This window comes from Oreochromis niloticus, unplaced genomic scaffold (assembly GCF_001858045.2).
Source record: "Oreochromis niloticus isolate F11D_XX unplaced genomic scaffold, O_niloticus_UMD_NMBU tig00008384_pilon, whole genome shotgun sequence".
Lineage (NCBI taxonomy): Eukaryota > Metazoa > Chordata > Actinopteri > Cichliformes > Cichlidae > Oreochromis > Oreochromis niloticus.
In genome coordinates this window covers 2443-20534 of record NW_020329159.1, presented here as the reverse complement: position 1 = coordinate 20534, position 18092 = coordinate 2443, and the positions used below count along the sequence as shown (strand labels likewise).

The 18092-nt window shown below is 41.8% G+C and overlaps 2 long non-coding RNA genes across 2 annotated transcripts; both read right to left on the bottom strand.

The window, feature by feature from the left end:
- Positions 1 to 13169: 13169 nt before the first annotated feature.
- On the bottom strand, positions 13170 to 14676 carry LOC109198054 (uncharacterized). The gene is made up of 3 exons (XR_002059038.1): positions 14259 to 14676; positions 13331 to 13413; positions 13170 to 13211 (listed from the first exon to the last, which is right to left on the bottom strand). It is a non-coding gene; the product is annotated as an uncharacterized LOC109198054 (long non-coding RNA).
- A 646-nt stretch (positions 14677 to 15322) lies between these two features.
- On the bottom strand, positions 15323 to 17254 carry LOC109198055 (uncharacterized). Its single transcript, XR_002059039.2, has 4 exons — positions 17213 to 17254; positions 16191 to 16307; positions 15994 to 16081; positions 15323 to 15382 (listed from the first exon to the last, which is right to left on the bottom strand). It is a non-coding gene; the product is annotated as an uncharacterized LOC109198055 (long non-coding RNA).
- Positions 17255 to 18092: the final 838 nt, after the last annotated feature.

The window sequence follows — 18092 nt, the reverse complement described above, 5'->3', positions numbered from 1 at the left end:
TCTATTCTATGTTTTATATTTGTTTGTATTTTATTTGTATTTTCCTTCTGCTATCTGTACCTGAGCTGAGGAAAAAATTTCCCCGCCGTGGGATCAATAAAGTCTTATCTCATCTAACAGAATGAACCTTTTGGGATTTAGTTACCTGGATGATTGAGCATGCATCAAGACATAACTGGACCCAGTTTGCACTTTTGTTTGTAGGGAGTTACGCACCACGGTGTAAGAAATCTTCACCTTTTGTTCCAGTTTCATACATAAACACCCTCATCCTTATACAAAATATTATACTCGCTTCAAAAATAGTAAATCTAGCAACATCTGTGTCTGAAACACAACATTTCTAATATGATTAGATCAAATTTGCACTTTCCTGAAAAGAGAGTGACACGTCCAGTTGTATAAAAACCTTTTTCTACAGACATTAGCACACACTCCACCAGCTTTTCATCCCTTTGAACCCAAAAAGTCATTGCTCAGGACCCCAAACTTTCTAAATGTAATGCTTCCTTTGATGAGAACAATGTTTTTCACTTTATGAAATGCAGTTGCACAAAACCTGAGCTATGCTATTTTCATCTGGAATGGCTTATTCTTTGAAAGGTTTTTCTACTCGTATATTATCCATCTGACCTGATAAACTTGGACACAGAATCACAGTCTAAGATTACAATATACAGGAGTGATTGTTAGTAAAAGTGGGTTTCTGCATACCTGTGTAGATATTTCCTCAAACATCAGAAGTAATTTACAATGAATGATTCTGTTGGGTTTAAGTCAACCGTGCTGGTAAACAGAAACTGTTACTGAAAGCAAACACACAGACACCTCAGTACGTTTTACTTGCAAGGGGAGCGTCGGAGAGCAGAGCTGCCACTCGCCTGTCCAAGCAACTCCAACTCCTCTGCGTCCGCCTCACTCTTTTATTGACAACAGAGGTTACACACAATTCACTTAACCACGTGACGGTTAAGACATGCATATGTGTGTGTGTGTGTGTGTGTGTGCGTGTGTCTTCCTGACACCATACAAGGCATGATATCAATCAAATTATTTTTGAAAAGGAAAAATAATAATTTTAATGTGAGGCAAAACATGTATGGTGCTCGGTAAAGATGACACGCGGACTCACTTCTTCTTTTTTGTTTTTTTTTTGTTTGAGAAAGTTTGTTTTCATATTAAACCAATGTCAGTGACGTCAAATGTGTAAAATTCAAGGCTGGTCCTTAAAAGCTCCCAACAAGGCAAAAACTGCAAAGCCACACAAGTCCCAGCGTCAGCAGCAGCTATGAAAAGAAAGTGGAGAAAGGATGAATGAGTCTGTGCTTATCGGCTATCGGCTCTCTGCTCTCCCCCAAGTTGGCGTTGTTGTTGGTAGCCATGACAACGGAGATAGTCCCAGCTTTATAAATAAAGGCCCCAACACCCCAAAAAGAAAAAAAAGAAAGAAAAAAAACTCGGGATTCCCTGCGCAGACCAGGAATCCCGCTAGCAGGCCGAAGCTACAGAGATGATTTTGACCGAGTGAGACTCGAACCATCGACGGTCTGTGCTTCAACCTGCCAGGGGCCAGCGACAAGTGCTCTGCGCCACCTGCCGGGCCGTGGAGTTCGTGCAAATTTGATATATTTGACTTCTCTGAAGACAAATTATTTTTGAAAAGGAAAAATAATAATTTTAATGTGAGGCAAAACATGTATGGTGCTCGGTAAAGATGACACGCCGACTCACTTCTTCTTTTTTGTTTTTGTTTTTTTGTTTGAGAAAGTTTGTTTTCATATTAAACCAGTGTCAGTGACGTCATTCTACGCCGACTACCACAGGTAAGGAAAAGCCTGAATCTGTAGATCTTTTTCTTTTCTTTTTGTTGTCTAAAACAGAAAAATCCCGAAACAGTCAGCTCACAAAGTTGCAGGTTGGTGGGAATTTGGCAGAACAGCCAATGACTTAAAGCATTTAGGTGCATATCTTGCCACAAGACATGTGTGCTAAGCTAGCTAAATTAGTTTCTGTTAGGGAATCAAGTTCAAGCTCCTCACATATCATCATCCAGGGTACAGTCATATGCTGATGAGGAGATCCCATGCAGGCAACATTAAGGCAGTGTAACAAGTTAAATATGCACTGATTTTAAGCTATTTCCTAATATCTAACCATTATGATAAATGTTTGCCTGCAACTGACACAGCCAACACAAATGTCATTGAAAAAAACAAAAGCCTGTGATAACATGTTTTTGTTTTTCTAGAATAGAAGAAGCACATTTTAAAAAGCCAGTAGGAATAAATCTTTGTTGTTACTGCATGATTAGAATGAAGTAACAACAAGTCTGGCTGGAATAAGAAGTGGTAATCTGTGTACTGTGCTAGTGATCTGCATAATTCACCTTAGATGGTCATCTGTTTGGATGGCTGAAGTGGGCTAACGCCACAGCTAATTTCATCAGGCTGCTAATGAAACATCTAAAATGATAGATGGTTAACTACACAACGGAAGCAAGAGCATTACAATCACTTGATTTAATGAAAGATTTTCCCCCAAACTTTTGATCCAAATGAGCAAAGTACTGCAACCATCTGAACCTTCTAGGTGTTACATGTTACAGTGTTGCACTCTGGCCAGCTTTAAAAATGGAAAAGTCTTTGTGTGGTTTACTGGGTTCTGTAAATGAGGCTCCTTTCATTTGTGAGCGTGTTGTTCTTCTCTTCCCTTTTGTCCACCCTTACAAGGTGAAGGTGCTGCCCACCCATGATGCCAGCAAGGTGCGTGCAAGTGGATCCGGCCTTAAAACCACTGGAGTGCCCAGCTCTCTGCCAGTGAAGTTCAACATTGATGGCAAAGATGCAGGTGAGGGACTGCTGGCAGTGCAGATCACTGTGAGCGCATGAACGTGGACCACACAATAATGTAACCAAAGTGTTGATATTTAGGTAACAGTTTTTATTTTCTCCTGAAGGACCCAGACGGGAAGCCCAAGAAGCAAATATCTGTGACAACCATGATGGGACCTACCTGGTGTCTTATGTGCCAGACATGACTGACAGGTACACCACACTCATTAAGTACGGAGGAGACGAGATCCCTTATTCACCCTACTGAATCAGGGCTCTGCCCACCCGAGATGCCTCACTGTATTTGATCCTGTCTCCCTCAATACTATTTAATATCTAAATGCTTGATTCATCATATTATAACAAATGTGCTGTTGTAGCTACTGACAGTGAGTTTGATTATATTTTTTCCATCTACCAAAGAGAAATAATATCTCTTAGTGGCAGGTGGATCACACACTGATTTTAACACTTTGCATATGACTGCGTAGGATGAGCATTTTATAACAGCATGTGTTGTTTTTGTTTATGTAAGGAAATACATCAGTTTCCCTTGTATTTTAAATTTGAGTGAAGATCCTAAATTGGCCCCACTCTTGACTTTGAGAAAGGCTGATCTGTGCTGTCCCTACATGAGCACAGTCAGATATAATACAGGCTTTCAGGAGCAGGAAGGCTAAAGGCTGTTTAATGTCTGATGTAACTGTGTCAGACATTTGCGTTCTCACTTGCATGGATAATATCTTGAAAACTTCAGAGCTGCAGTGCATGTGTAAAAGTGGCTAAAAAGCAGTGCATTAACATGTGTTTTGTCTCTTTGCGTAGCTGCTCAGTCCATCCAGACTCCTCTCCATATGCAACAGTGATGCCGGCTCTCTCCAAGTGATTCCTTCATCATCAACATCTGCATCCACGATCCACCAGCTCAACAGCAACATCTGTCAGCTGTGCATCCAACTGGAGGCCTTCGCCTGCTGTGCTGAGGCGCTGGGCCGCGATTTCCGTCCCTTGTTGACGACCTGGCTGTATCCTGTGCTGGAGAAAGCTGGTGAGGAGACGCTGCTGGTCAGCCAGGCGGCGCTGAGCTCCATATGGAACATCAATAAGGTCTGTGGATACGCTTCCCTCAAGGAACTGATCAATGAGAACTCTGACTACCTGCTTAATGACATATCACTCGACCTTCAGAGGCTCAGCCAGCATCCACAGGTAGTTATGACGTGTTTTTTGTTTTTAACCCAAAATGGACACAGAAATAACTGCTGGAGGGTTTACCCGATTTCCTCCTTGATCTGCTTAAGCCTGTGCTGCCCTGAGCTTGTACTGTATTTCATTATAATCCTGTCTTGTTGGCCAGGCTCCACCGGTGTTGACAGTTCTGTTGACTCACTCTGACTGCAGCCTGCTGGTCGGGGACATGGTTCAGGATCTGGATCTCAGCTACGAGCGCACAGCTGCTCTTTTCTGCTCCGCGCTGCACGCGCTCATGAAGGCACTGGGTAAGATTTCAACAGTGATGTCAGCTTGAGTCTCACGTATACTGGGAGTCAAAGAGGACAAAGAAGAAAATGTGACTCATTGCATGCACTGCCACAATTTTTATGTTGCTTAACTTTATGTTTTCTGCAGTGCCTTTCAAAATTTCTATCAAGGAGTACGTTTCAGGATATATAACTTCACTCGTTATCAAATTATCAGTATCTTTGGAAACATTTAATACGTCGTGATGGTTTAAATGCTGAGTCGTTTTCTGTTGTAGAATTAATATTCATAATAATATTTATACAGCGGCACTATACGTGTTTGCAGTTTAACAAGCCCTCACAGTAAAAATGTATGAATTAAATGTTACTGATGGGCTCTTTTCAAAAACATCAGCGTCTGTGTCACACTGATTTTGATCAACTGACTTATTTTATTGTAATCAAACCTATTTTGATATTGTTGTCTTGTTTTTCCTTTAGCGAGGTGGTTTCCTTCCACTTGTAGCAGGACCAGTACGTCTGCCAGCTCCAGGAAAAGCTCCAGTGACCAGGAAGACCTCAGCATTCGCCAATTCCTGCTGAATTACCGCAAACAGAAAGAACTGACAGAGGGCATTGGAATAGAGGATGATTATAACACTGAAGACAGAGGTAATAGGTCTGTCTAAGGGCCAGTGGAATATAAGCTATAGGTTGTAGTGGTGGTTATATTAGATTCAGAGTGTAGAGGAGATGGATCATTGTAATTAAGAGTCATAGAAATCTGAACCTCACTGCTAAACTGGCGGTCTAACTGTACATGTGCTCCATTGCAGAGGTCCCTCCCACTGAGTGTGAGGATGTTGAAGATGCTGGTAGTCCTGATGTGAAAGCAGAGCTTCCCTCCCACCTCAGCATCACTAAGGATGTTATGGAGCGCTGCATTCATCTGCTGTCTGATCCCAGCCTCAGGCTCCGACTCAAGGTAGTTTTATGTAGAGTCAACTGTTGGACTAGTAACAAAAATAATCATTCTTGTGAGGGTAGGACCGCCAGCGTTGGTACAATTCATCCTGTCAGAACTGTGTGGATGACTGTTCACTGGTGTAATGCTCATCAAGGAAAAACATTCAGTCTGGTCCAGGAGTGAAACAGAAATAAGTCTGTGCTGAAGTCGTGCCTGCTCAGGAGTTTGGGCTCTCAATGAAGACCTCAGTAATTAGTTTCAGCTCACATTTAATCAGGATCAAAACAGAGATAATTGTTAGGTGTGTTGTGCGTCTTTGTCTTTAGGTACTGGACGTGCTGGAGTTGTGCGTTCAGGTGCTGAGTGAGAGGGAAAATGAACTGCTGCCTATGGCTCATCGCTGCTGGCCAGCACTCCTGCAGAGACTCACAGCCGATGACCCATTAGCAGTCCTCAGAGCCTTCAGGGTAAGTAAAACAAACCTCTCTTTTCATTACGTGAGTCAAAAGTATTCAAGTCGTCTTTAGTTTTAAACTCTTAGTAGTGAAAGAATGAAAGATGGTGCCCAACAACAGGCTTATTTCATTCAGAAATAGTTCTATTATTTTCTTCTTTGGGTTGTAATGTGAAGACTCTTTAAACTAACATTTCTTCTATCAGCACAGAAAAATCACTGTGGATGCCTTCTTAGAGGCTGCTTTTCAAACTGTCTCAGAGAATCACAAAGTAGGACTTTGGGATAAATGAAGCTGATAGTGTTTTGTGATCTTTGGTGCAAGTGTCCGCTGATTCAACTTGTGGGTGTAAATTAGGCTACTCGTCAGCTCCTGTCATCAGCTGGAATATTTTTAAATTTGTTATTCATATTTTTATTGATGAGCTGACAAATACAGACACGTTAAGTCTGTAAACAGTCATTTATTCACTCAGAGCTGCTGCTGGGAAATTGTTTCATCAGCTTTTGGATATATACGCGTTTTGTAAATACTACAATTCATCCAGGAGTACACAACGGGAAGGTTTTATTGAATTTTGACAGCTTGCTGCTTTTGTACAGGGAGTGCAGAATTATTAGGCAAATGAGCATTTTGTCCACATCATCCTCTTCATGCATGTTGTCTTACTCCAAGCTGTATAGGCTCGAAAGCCTACTACCAATTAAGCATATTAGGTGATGTGCATCTCTGTAATGAGAAGGGGTGTGGTCTAATGACATCAACACCCTATATCAGGTGTGCATAATTATTAGGCAACTTCCTTTCCTTTGGCAAAATGGGTCAAAAGAAGGACTTGACAGGCTCAGAAAAGTCAAAAATAGTGAGATATCTTGCAGAGGGATGCAGCAGTCTTAAAACTGCAAAAGCTTCTGAAGCGTGATCATCAAACAATCAAGCGTTTCATTCAAAATAGTCAACAGGGTGGCAAGAAGCGTGTGGAAAAACCAAGGCGCAAAATAACTGCCCATGAACTGAGAAAAGTCAAGCGTGCAGCTGCCAAGATGCCACTTGCCACCAGTTTGGCCATATTTCAGAGCTGCAACATCACTGGAGCGCCCAAAAGCACAAGGTGTGCAATACTCAGAGACATGGCCAAGGTAAGAAAGGCTGAAAGACGACCACCACTGAACAAGACACACAAGCTGAAACGTCAAGACTGGGCCAAGAAATATCTCAAGACTGATTTTTCTGAGGTTTTATGGACTGATGAAATGAGAGTGAGTCTTGATGGGCCAGATGGATGGGCCCGTGGCTGGATTGGTAAAGGGCAGAGAGCTCCAGTCCGACTCAGACGCCAGCAAGGTGGAGGTGGAGTACTGGTTTGGGCTGGTATCGTCAAAGATGAGCTTGTGGGGCCTTTTCGGGTTGAGGATGGAGTCAAGCTCAACTCCCAGTCCTACTGCCAGTTTCTGGAAGACACCTTCTTCAAGCAGTGGTACAGGAAGAAGTCTGCATCCTTCAAGAAAAACATGATTTTCATGCAGGACAATGCTCCATCACACGCGTCCAAGTACTCCACAGCGTGGCTGGCAAGAAAGGGTATAAAAGAAGAAAAACTAATGACATGGCCTCCTTGTTCACCTGATCTGAACCCCATTGAGAACCTGTGGTCCATCATCAAATGTGAGATTTACAAGGAGGGAAAACAGTACACCTCTCTGAACAGTGTCTGGGAGGCTGTGGTTGCTGCTGCACGCAATGTTGATGGTGAACAGATCAAAACACTGACAGAATCCATGGATGGCAGGCTTTTGAGTGTCCTTGCAAAGAAAGGTGGCTATATTGGTCGCTGATTTGTTTTTGTTTTGTTTTTGAATGTCAGAAATGTATATTTGTGAATGTGGAGATGTTATATTGGTTTCACTGGTGAAAATAAATAATTGAAATGGGTATATATTTGTTTTTTGTTAAGTTGCCTAATAATTATGCACAGTAATAGTCACGTGCACACACAGATATCCCCCTAAAATAGCTAAAACTAAAAACTACTTCCAAAAACATTCAGCTTTGATATTAATGAGTTTTTTGGGTTCATTGAGAACATGGTTGTTGTTCAATAATAAAATTATTCCTCAAAAATACAACTTGCCTAATAATTCTGCCCTCCCTGTAAATGTGTCGCAGCCCCTGGCGTGCACACTCACAACGGCTGAGCGTAAATGGAGACATGTGCGGACGTATTTTACCTCCACAAACACCCGAGACGCAGTTTGCGATACATGTGGCAAGACAGTGAGGTGTTGTGGCAAAAGCACTAACCTCGTCAAACACCTCAGAGTAAATCAGATCACAGAATATGACGAGCTTATGTTGAGGCAAACTGAAGAGGAGGAGGACGGGGACAGGTGCTGCTAGGGCGAGACAGACGTCTCTCATGGAGTCCTTTAGTGCTGCAGGCAGGCAACATGTTCAAATAGCGCACAACTTCAGTTTTATTTCTATATGATGAATTCTGCATTATTAAGTGATAAGAACAAGTAATCTGATGTCCTGTAATCATGATGACACTACAATAAAAAAATACAATAAATAAAATACGTTATTGTACAAAGTATCGGTATCGGATCAGTATCGTCGATACCACCCTGAACTTTACTTGGTATCGGATCGGAAAGGAAATCAGTGGTATCGCACATCACTAGTATGAAGCAGTCACATGTCTGAGCTCGTGAGTTTATAGCCGGGTCTAACCCACCTCTTCTCCTTTCTGACTCAGGGCTGCTGTGCAGGTCACCTACAGCTCCACCAGTCACACGTCTGTACGATCAGGGGAGCCCACTGGAGACAAGTCCACAGGAAGCATGTGGAAGATGATTCTGGTGCTGCCGCCTTTAGCTGTGTTATCAGCTGTGTGCTACTACGCCTACATCGTGTGATGAACAGTGGAAGGATTGTTCCATCGATGTCACATCGAGATTCTTTTTTTGTGCTTCACCACTTTTTACTTGGACTCTGCTACAGTAGCTTCACATTCTGCTGTCCAACTTTAAAGCCAAAGCTTCTAGTGACCAGCCAGTTTTGAGTTTTTACAACTGTAATACTGTCGATTATGTTATTGTTAATACAGGAAAAAAGTGGGACTGTCAGGTAATATCTGTGCTGACCTTGCAGTTGCAGTTATTATTACTCTGTAGCTGTACTCTATAGTTATTACTCTGCTAGAATCATTTTACTGTTGAAAATAATACTTATTTATCTGTTACTGGCCTTTGGTGCAGCTCCCCACTTCATCTTCTGTCTGAAACAACTGTTTTAACTCCTCTAACATTAAAGCCATCCATGTATCCTTTTTCTTATCTAATTCAGGGTCAAATGTAATTGTTGAATGACAGTTTTAAGCAGTGTCCTTTTTTATTATTTTCTATTTACCCGAGTTTTGAGATGTACTTAATCATGTGGCACCAGAGAAAGAAAACCGAAGAAGATTCAAAACACTGGACTCACACTGAGTCGTTGTGTCGACAGTGACAGTAGACAAGTTGATTACAGCGCTGTGTAACAAGTTTACACCTGCCTCTGTCCAGTTTATCCAAACCTGCTACATAGGATTTAAAATGTTACTTTAAATCTAAAATGCTGTCTTCCTGCTGTTCTGTAAAGTATCACTCCTAAACAGTGTGTGCGTCAGTGTAACAGTGTGTAATAATAATAATAATAATAATACAGTTTCTTAGTCACTGTAAAGCAGAAAGAATTAAACTCTTAATAAAATGTGACTGACAAGAAATGTAACGAGGCAAATTGTTAAAGGTATTTTTTGTAAAAATAAAAAAAAATCAGAAAATGTAATGAAGACATTTTACAAGAAACCGTATGTCTGAATATCTGACATCATTTTTGTTGCTATCTTGATAGACCACTTCTTAGTGATCTAATGTTTCCATGTTCTTCTGGCTAGAAACAGCAGCAGGCTAAGAATGACAGTAACATGGATTCTGTGTTATGGTCAGTGAGCTGGACTGTTACTGGAATGTCTCAGCAGATGGGATGCTGCGCTGACACACTGACCATGATGTGGTTTAAAGTACTGTGTGCCAGCACACCCTGCTTGGGCCCTTCTGGATCTGAAAATGAAGCCAAATGAAGAAATGCCAAAAAAACTGTAGGACCTCTAAGTGCTGCTCCAGGCCGCGTGTAAAACGTCCGGCTGTATAGCATAAAAAGCATGTTTGCAGATGTCAAAGGAAAACCTGGAAGGAGAGCAAGAAACACAAACTCAGTTTATTTCGTGTACACGGGCGAAGCTTACTGCGTGGCAAGACACAAGCAAGTCGCGCAGAGCCTCAGTCCGTTCTTTATTTTATAGCAGAGAATAGATTACACAGCATCTCTAGGTGGAGCATATGTAATAGAAAAACATCTCTAGATATGGTTATCGCATGAATGGCCGTTATCCATAAGACAAGAGGAACTAGTATCTTTTGTCATATCAGCTTCAGGTTGGAACGGTCTCTGCCTGAGCGTGTGTGACTTTGTAACTTCCTTACGCATGCTTCTGTTCCTTAATCTGTAGGTTACAGCCACATCATGTTCTCACAAGAAATTATACTTAAGCAAAATAAAGGTTATCAAAGTAAGTAAAAGTAAAAATCTCTTAACATCCACATTCTCCCATTTAATATGCTGCATAACAGCCAGAAGAATGAGGTTGTGGTTGTTGATGATTTCAAAGTCTTTCACAGCCTCTTCTTTGGTTGGGCCGCTGAAGTTGCAGTCCAAGTTTCCCTTTCCTGCTCCTTTAGTGCTCACAGTGAAACGAGTGGGTTTGTTCAGGCCCAAGCTACGCCTGTAATGGAGAGCTTCACGTCATCCTAATACTACAATGAGCCATTTTACTTCCCATCTCCTCCTTTCTTTAGATTAACAGGATTTGCAGAGGGGCAGCACCCAGTGCTTGTTAGCTGGTGATGGCTTGTTGGCTTTAAACCCCGCCCCTCAAAAAAAAAGAACAAACAAACAAAACAACACAACCCCACCATCACCACCTGGATGACAAATATTTTCCTAAACTAAAGAGCAGGAACAGTGGCTTACTGGTTCAAATAACAAATAGTCCAGAATATACCCTTTTTTTGTGACTCATCTTTGGAAACTGCTGCTACTACTGCTTTGACTGGTACACAGTTCAAGTGACAGCTCAAAAGGACCTGTTTACATTAGCATAAAAACTATAACCCTTTTTTCATGTTTATTCTTGTTTTTAAATCCTTGCGATTGTGATTTTCAATTTTGATCTTGTCAATTTCGTCAAACATTTTCATAAAAGTGTTATGAAGAGTTGTTCCATGTAGTATGACGGAAAACATTCCGACCGTATTATAGACCAATAAACTAAATAAACAGACTGTTTTTTGTTAGCACTCTCTGACTTTGTGAGGCAGTACAGGTATTCTTACCACTGCGGCTGAGTCCTGGTCCCTCTGCCTTGAGAAGGATCCACTTTGACCCTGAACGGTGTCATTGGAATAGCCTAAACCCAAACAGCCTTTGTCCTGATGGCAGAGGACAAAGGCTGTGTTAGCATGTTACCTTTGCAGGTAATGCTCTACAGTCATTTTTAGCCTCAAACAGCAGGTGGGTTGAATAAGTTTCCCTGTAATATCTGTTTCTAAACATGTTACTGTTGTTTGGAATATTTCTTTGACATGAGAACATGTTTGCGCTCTTTACTCTCACACACAGTTTTATGGAGCTTTACCTTGACCAGACTCTGAGCAGTCAACAGTGAAGTATGTCGGCTGGAAGGCTTTGAGGCCCGTCTTTGCCACTCCAGGGTCAGAGACCTTCACCTTGTTGGATGACAGCCTGCTCCGATATTCATCTGTGGGCACAAACACCAAAACTCAAGAGACTTTTCAGTGAGAAGAAAAGACAAACCCTGCATGCAAGAGTGAAAGTGAGAGTGTGTGTGAGTGCATACTCACCCTGAATGGACTCTCAGTCTCCCCAGGAGACCATCACAGTCTGCTTCACAGGCTTACGTGGGGTGTAGGTGCAGGTGTATGTGCTGTTGCCATTATCCTTAACCTGGACATCCACAGAATTGACTTCACCATCCTGTGCAGAAGACAAGGGATTAGTTCAATCAGATTTAACACACCGTAGTTTTCGGACCATAAGGCGCACTGTTGATGAACAGGTCTGGTTTTATACATGAGGCGCACTGGATTATAAAACGCATTAAGCGAAACAAACAGTCAGATAAGTCAAACTTTACTCAACTCTTTCTTCTAGCTTCCTCTACTTCCGTACCATTGATTCATTAATGTTGAAATCTCTCACAGCTGCTCTATTCTCATGTTCTACTGCGTGACTGACAGCCTTGAGTTTGAAATCCGCTTCGTAAGCATGTCTCTTAACAGGTGCCATTTTGGGGTCCTTATCCACACACGATACAGTAATATTATGTTGAAGCGCAGTGCGTATCACTCCGCGAGGCTCCTGACTACGTAACCGTGACGCTCCGACAATCCATCAAGCGGTGCGACTTCGTAGCTTACCAAAGTCGTACTAAACATTTTTTGACAGATTTTGAGCGCCGTGTATTACATAAAATCGGTTCAAGGTCAGTAAGCACAACCACAATTCATACATAAGGCGCACAATTAAAGGATTTTAAGTGCGACTCATACTCTGAAAATACGGTACATGCAATATATTTAACATATTTGTGGTCATATACAAAGCCAGATATACCTGGGCTATAATTTTCAGAGGAGCTTTTCCTCCTTGCTTGGCATCAACTGTGAATTCAGTGGGTTTTCCAACAGCCAGACCACTGCTCTGAAGGCCTGGACCGTACGCCTTAACCTAGAGAAAACTATTTTAAACAAACAATTAAAAAAGGAACAAGTCAAAGATCTACTACAGCCAAAGAAGATCATTTACAGACTATAGCGCTGTGATAAAATATTTGCCTCCTTTCTGATTTCGTATCTTATTCCATATTTGTCACACTTACACGTTTCAGATCAATACATTTATAATATTAGACAAGAATGTGTAATATTAAACGGCAGTTTCAAGGGAAAAAGCGATCCAAACATACTTGGTCCTATATGAAAAAGTAATTGCACCTAAAACCCGATACCTTGTGTCTCACCTCTGACACCAAGAACTGCAGCAAGCGTTTGGTGCTAGAGGTCACATTTTGAGTTTGTGAGGATATTTAAGGCAGACACACGTAGTTAGCGGCAGGTGTGTTGTTGATCGAGAGGGCTTAGCCTCCACAGGAGAGCTTTCAGCCATGAAAAGTGTGTCCATCACAAGCCCACCACCATGATCTCAGGTCTTGAGGCAACAATCATGAAAACTAATCTTAACTGAGAGTGTTGGATGTCCTCATTGTTGCAGAGCACACGGACAGCATACTCACCTGGTTCTGTGGGCCCGCAGCACATGTCACACCATCCATCACCCTTGTCATCACATTCAATCTTGGTCTGAGAGAAACCTGAAGAGAAATAGAGCAACTTCAGAGAAGAAACTGAAGCTGATCAGCACATGCTTTCAGGACCCCCCTTGTACCAACATTGTCTCCAACAGCCTCCATCACAAAGTCAGCAGATTTACCAACAACGCCTCCTTCCAGTCCAGGACCCCAGGCCCTCACCTTCTGCTGGCCAGCCTCAGTGCCAATCTTAGCCTCCATGGGACTAACCAGAGCATAGAATGATCAGTCACAATGACAAGTTGGAGTATTCCAGTTATTGTACTGTTTGCATGCCCATGTGTAGCTGCATGGAATATGTTCCAGGTGTGGTGGGCTAATACTCAAATCCATACACACCATCGCCAACATCTTTCTGTTTACACAAACCCTCAAGACCCTCTGTGAACACAGCAAAATGCCTTTGCATTATTTCTTTAATCAAGTCTTATCTGATCATTTGAGGAAGAAAGAAAACACAAGCGTCCCCAGTCTGTTTATAGTAAAACCAGAAACCATAAATTAACAATTCACTTTAATCATGCATTAACAATTTGTTGGTCGCTTAGAACAACATTTAAAAAACAAAAAAAAACATAGCTCAGAGTATAAATCCCTTTGAGGCAATAATAATTTAGGTTACTTTACAAAAGTAAAAAGAAAAACAAAGGTACATTTTAAAATCCTTTGTTTATGAACAGAATTCTTCCTGTTGGACACAAGAAGCAGACTCCAAAAAACCTTTGAGACTCTGCAGAAGTCTGATTAGGCTGCTGTTCATGCAACTGGCTCACTGTGGTGTGATAATAGTGTACTTCTTGCAAACAGTTTGCAACAAAAACTGAACGTCCTTCACATGATCCAAAGTGGGCCCTTCAAACAGTCCAGCACCTGGAACTGTTTGTGTACTTAATAATATACTGGTGAGCTTCTCTAAGTTACAGTAGCTTGTGTTAGTATGTGTACACAAGGACAGAAACGTTCAATGATGAAAACACACAGTAGAATAAAATTGTAAGACGTCATCAGTTGATGCAGTTTAAGGACACTTGTTCTTATGTGCAGTCTCACCTGGAGCTCACGTTTCTAGTTCATGACCAAAGATTCTTCAATTAATAGTTTAAAGATGTCCATCAATGCACTGCTAACTGCTCTTCAACCTTATAAAAATCAACATGCATTTTGAATAAGAAACACTTTGACAAAACCAAAAGCTTCACTGTGCTTAGTGATTTATATGGCTAAAAAAACAGGTTCAGTTTGTAACTGAGAGAGCGGCTCGGTGGCGCTGAATTATATTTCCAATAGAAACACAATTTCACATGTTGTAGTAACAACACACTGCCACAAGATGGCAGCCTAGGCCTACTTTACCATGCTGTTCCAGTAAATAAGAAAAAGTGACCGAGCCTTGAAAGAGTGACAGTGACACTTTTTATGAACTCATCTGTAATGTGTCACCTTTTCTGTAGAATGAAGAAGTGCTTCCCTTCTTTAAAGCAAATACAGGCTTACAAAGATCCTCTAAACATGTTTCTGAAATAATCCTAAACACAATCATTAAATCAAAAATGCAAGAAACAATTTATTGATCCTGAACGATGTCCCCGACCAGCAGGCTGCAGTCAGAGTGAGTCAACAGAACTGTCAACACCCGTGGAGCCTGGCCAACAAGGCAGGATTATAATGAAATACAGTACAAGCTCAGGGCAGCACAGGCTTAAGCAGATCAAGGAGGAAATCGGGTAAACCCTCCAGCAGTTATTTCTGTGTCCATTTTGGGTTAAAAACAAAAAACACCTCATAACTACCTGTGGATGCTGGCTGAGCCTCTGAAGGTTGAGTGATATGTCATTAAGCAGGTAGTCAGAGTTCTCATTGATCAGTTCCTTGAGGGAAGCGTATCCACAGACCTTATTGATGTTCCATATGGAGCTCAGCGCCGCCTGGCTGACCAGCAGCGTCTCCTCACCAGCTTTCTCCGGCACAGTATACAGCCAGGTCGTCAACAAGGGACGGAAATCGCGGCCCAGCGCCTCAGCACAGCAGGCGAAGGCCTCCAGTTGGATGCACAGCTGACAGATGTTGCTGTTGAGCTGGTGGATCGTGGATGCAGATGTTGATGATGAAGGAATCACTTGGAGAGAGCCGGCATCACTGTTGCATATGGAGAGGAGTCTGGATGGACTGAGCAGCTACGCAAAGAGACAAAACACATGTTAATGCACTGCTTTTTAGCCACTTTTACACATGCACTGCAGCTCTGAAGTTTTCAAGATATTATCCATGCACGTGAGAACGCAAATGTCTGACACAGTTACATCAGACATTAAACAGCCTTTAGCCTTCCTGCTCCTGAAAGCCTGTATTATATCTGACTGTGCTCATGTGGGGACAGCACAGATCAGCCTTTCTCAAAGTCAAGAGTGGGGCCAATTTAGGATCTTCACTCAAATTTAAAATACAAGGGAAACTGATGTATTTCCTTACATAAACAAAAACAACACATGCTGTTATAAAATGCTCATCCTACGCAGTCATATGCAAAGTGTTAAATCAGTGTGTGATCCACCTGCCACTAAGAGATATTATTTCTCTTTGGTAGATGGAAAAAATATAATCAAACTCACTGTCAGTAGCTACAACAGCACATTTGTTATAATATGATGAATCAAGCATTTAGATATTAAATAGTATTGAGGGAGACAGGATCAAATACAGTGAGGCATCTCGGGTGGGCAGAGCCCTGATTCAGTAGGGTGAATAAGGGATCTCGTCTCCTCCGTACTTAATGAGTGTGGTGTACCTGTCAGTCATGTCTGGCACATAAGACACCAGGTAGGTCCCATCATGGTTGTCACAGATATTTGCTTCTTGGGCTTCCCGTCTGGGTCCTTCAGGAGAAAACAAAAACTGTTACCTAAATATCAACACTTTGGTTACATTATTGTGTGGTCCACGTTCATGCGCTCACAGTGATCTGCACTGCCAGCAGTCCCTCACCTGCATCTTGCCATCAATGTTGAACTTCACTGGCAGAGAGCTGGGCACTCCAGTGGTTTTAAGGCCGGATCCACTTGCACGCACCTTGCTGGCATCATGGGTGGGCAGCACCTTCACCTTGTAAGGGTGGACAAAAGGAAGAGAAGAACAACACGCTCACAAATGAAAGGAGCCTCATTTACAGAACCCAGTAAACCACACAAAGACTTTTCCATTTTTAAAGCTGGCCAGAGTGCAACACTGTAACATGTAACACCTAGAAGGTTCAGATGGTTGCAGTACTTTGCTCATTTGGATCAAAAGTTTGGGGGAAAATCTTTCATTAAATCAAGTGATTGTAATGCTCTTGCTTCCGTTGTGTAGTTAACCATCTATCATTTTAGATGTTTCATTAGCAGCCTGATGAAATTAGCTGTGTCGTTAGCCCACTTCAGCCATCCAAACAGATGACCATCTAAGGTGAATTATGCAGATCACCAGCACAGTACACAGATTACCACTTCTTATTCCAGCCAGACTTGTTGTTACTTCATTCTAATCATGCAGTAACAACAAAGATTTATTCCTACTGGCTTTTTAAAATGTGCTTCTTCTATTCTAGAAAAACAAAAACATGTTATCACAGGCTTTTGTTTTTTTCAATGACATTTGTGTTGGCTGTGTCAGTTGCAGGCAAACATTTATCATAATGGTTAGATATTAGGAAATAGCTTAAAATCAGTGCATATTTAACTTGTTACACTGCCTTAATGTTGCCTGCATGGGATCTCCTCATCAGCATATGACTGTACCCTGGATGATGATATGTGAGGAGCTTGAACTTGATTCGCTAACAGAAACTAATTTAGCTAGCTTAGCACACATGTCTTGTGGCAAGATATATGCACCTAAATGCTTTAAGTCATTGGCTGTTCTGCCAAATTCCCACCAACCTGCAACTTTGTGAGCTGACTGTTTCGGGATTTTTGTGTTTAGACAACAAAAGAAAAGAAAAAGATCTACAGATTCAGGCATTTCCTTACCTGTGGTAGTCGCGTAGAATGACGTCACTGACAATGGTCTAAGTTGAAAACAAACTTTCTCAAACAAAAAAAAAAATCAAAACAAAAACAAAAAAAGAAGAAGTGAGTCGGCGTGTCATCTTTACCGAGCACCATACATGTTTTGCCTCACATTAAAATTATTATTTTTCCTTTTCAAAAATAATTTGTCTTCAGAGAAGTCAAATATATCAAATTTGCACGAACTCCACGGCCCGGCAGGTGGCGCAGAGCACTTGTCGCTGGCCCCTGGCAGGTTGAAGCACAGACCGTCGATGGTTCGAGTCTCACTCGGTCAAAATCATCTCTGTAGCTTCGGCCTGCTAGCGGGATTCCTGGTCTGCGCAGGGAATCCCGAGTTTTTTTCTTTCTTTTTTTTCTTTTTGGGGTGTTGGGCCTTTATTTATAAAGCTGGGACTATCTCCGTTGTCATGGCTACCAACAACAACGCCAACTTGGGGGAGAGCAGAGAGCCGATAGCCGATAAGCACAGACTCATTCATCCTTTCTCCACTTTCTTTCATAGCTGCTGCTGACGCTGGGACTTGTGTGGCTTTGCAGTTTTGCCTTGTTGGAGCTTTTAAGGACCAGCCTTGAATTTACACATTTGACGTCACTGACATTGGTTTAATATGAAAACAAACTTTCTCAAACAAAAAAACAAAACAAAAAAAGAAGAAGTGAGTCGGCGTGTCATCTTTACCGAGCACCATACATGTTTTGCCTCACATTAAAATTATTATTTTTCCTTTTCAAAAATAATTTGATTGATATCATGCCTTGTATGGTGTCAGGAAGACACACGCACACACACACACACACACACATATGCATGTCTTAACCGTCACGTGGTTAAGTGAAT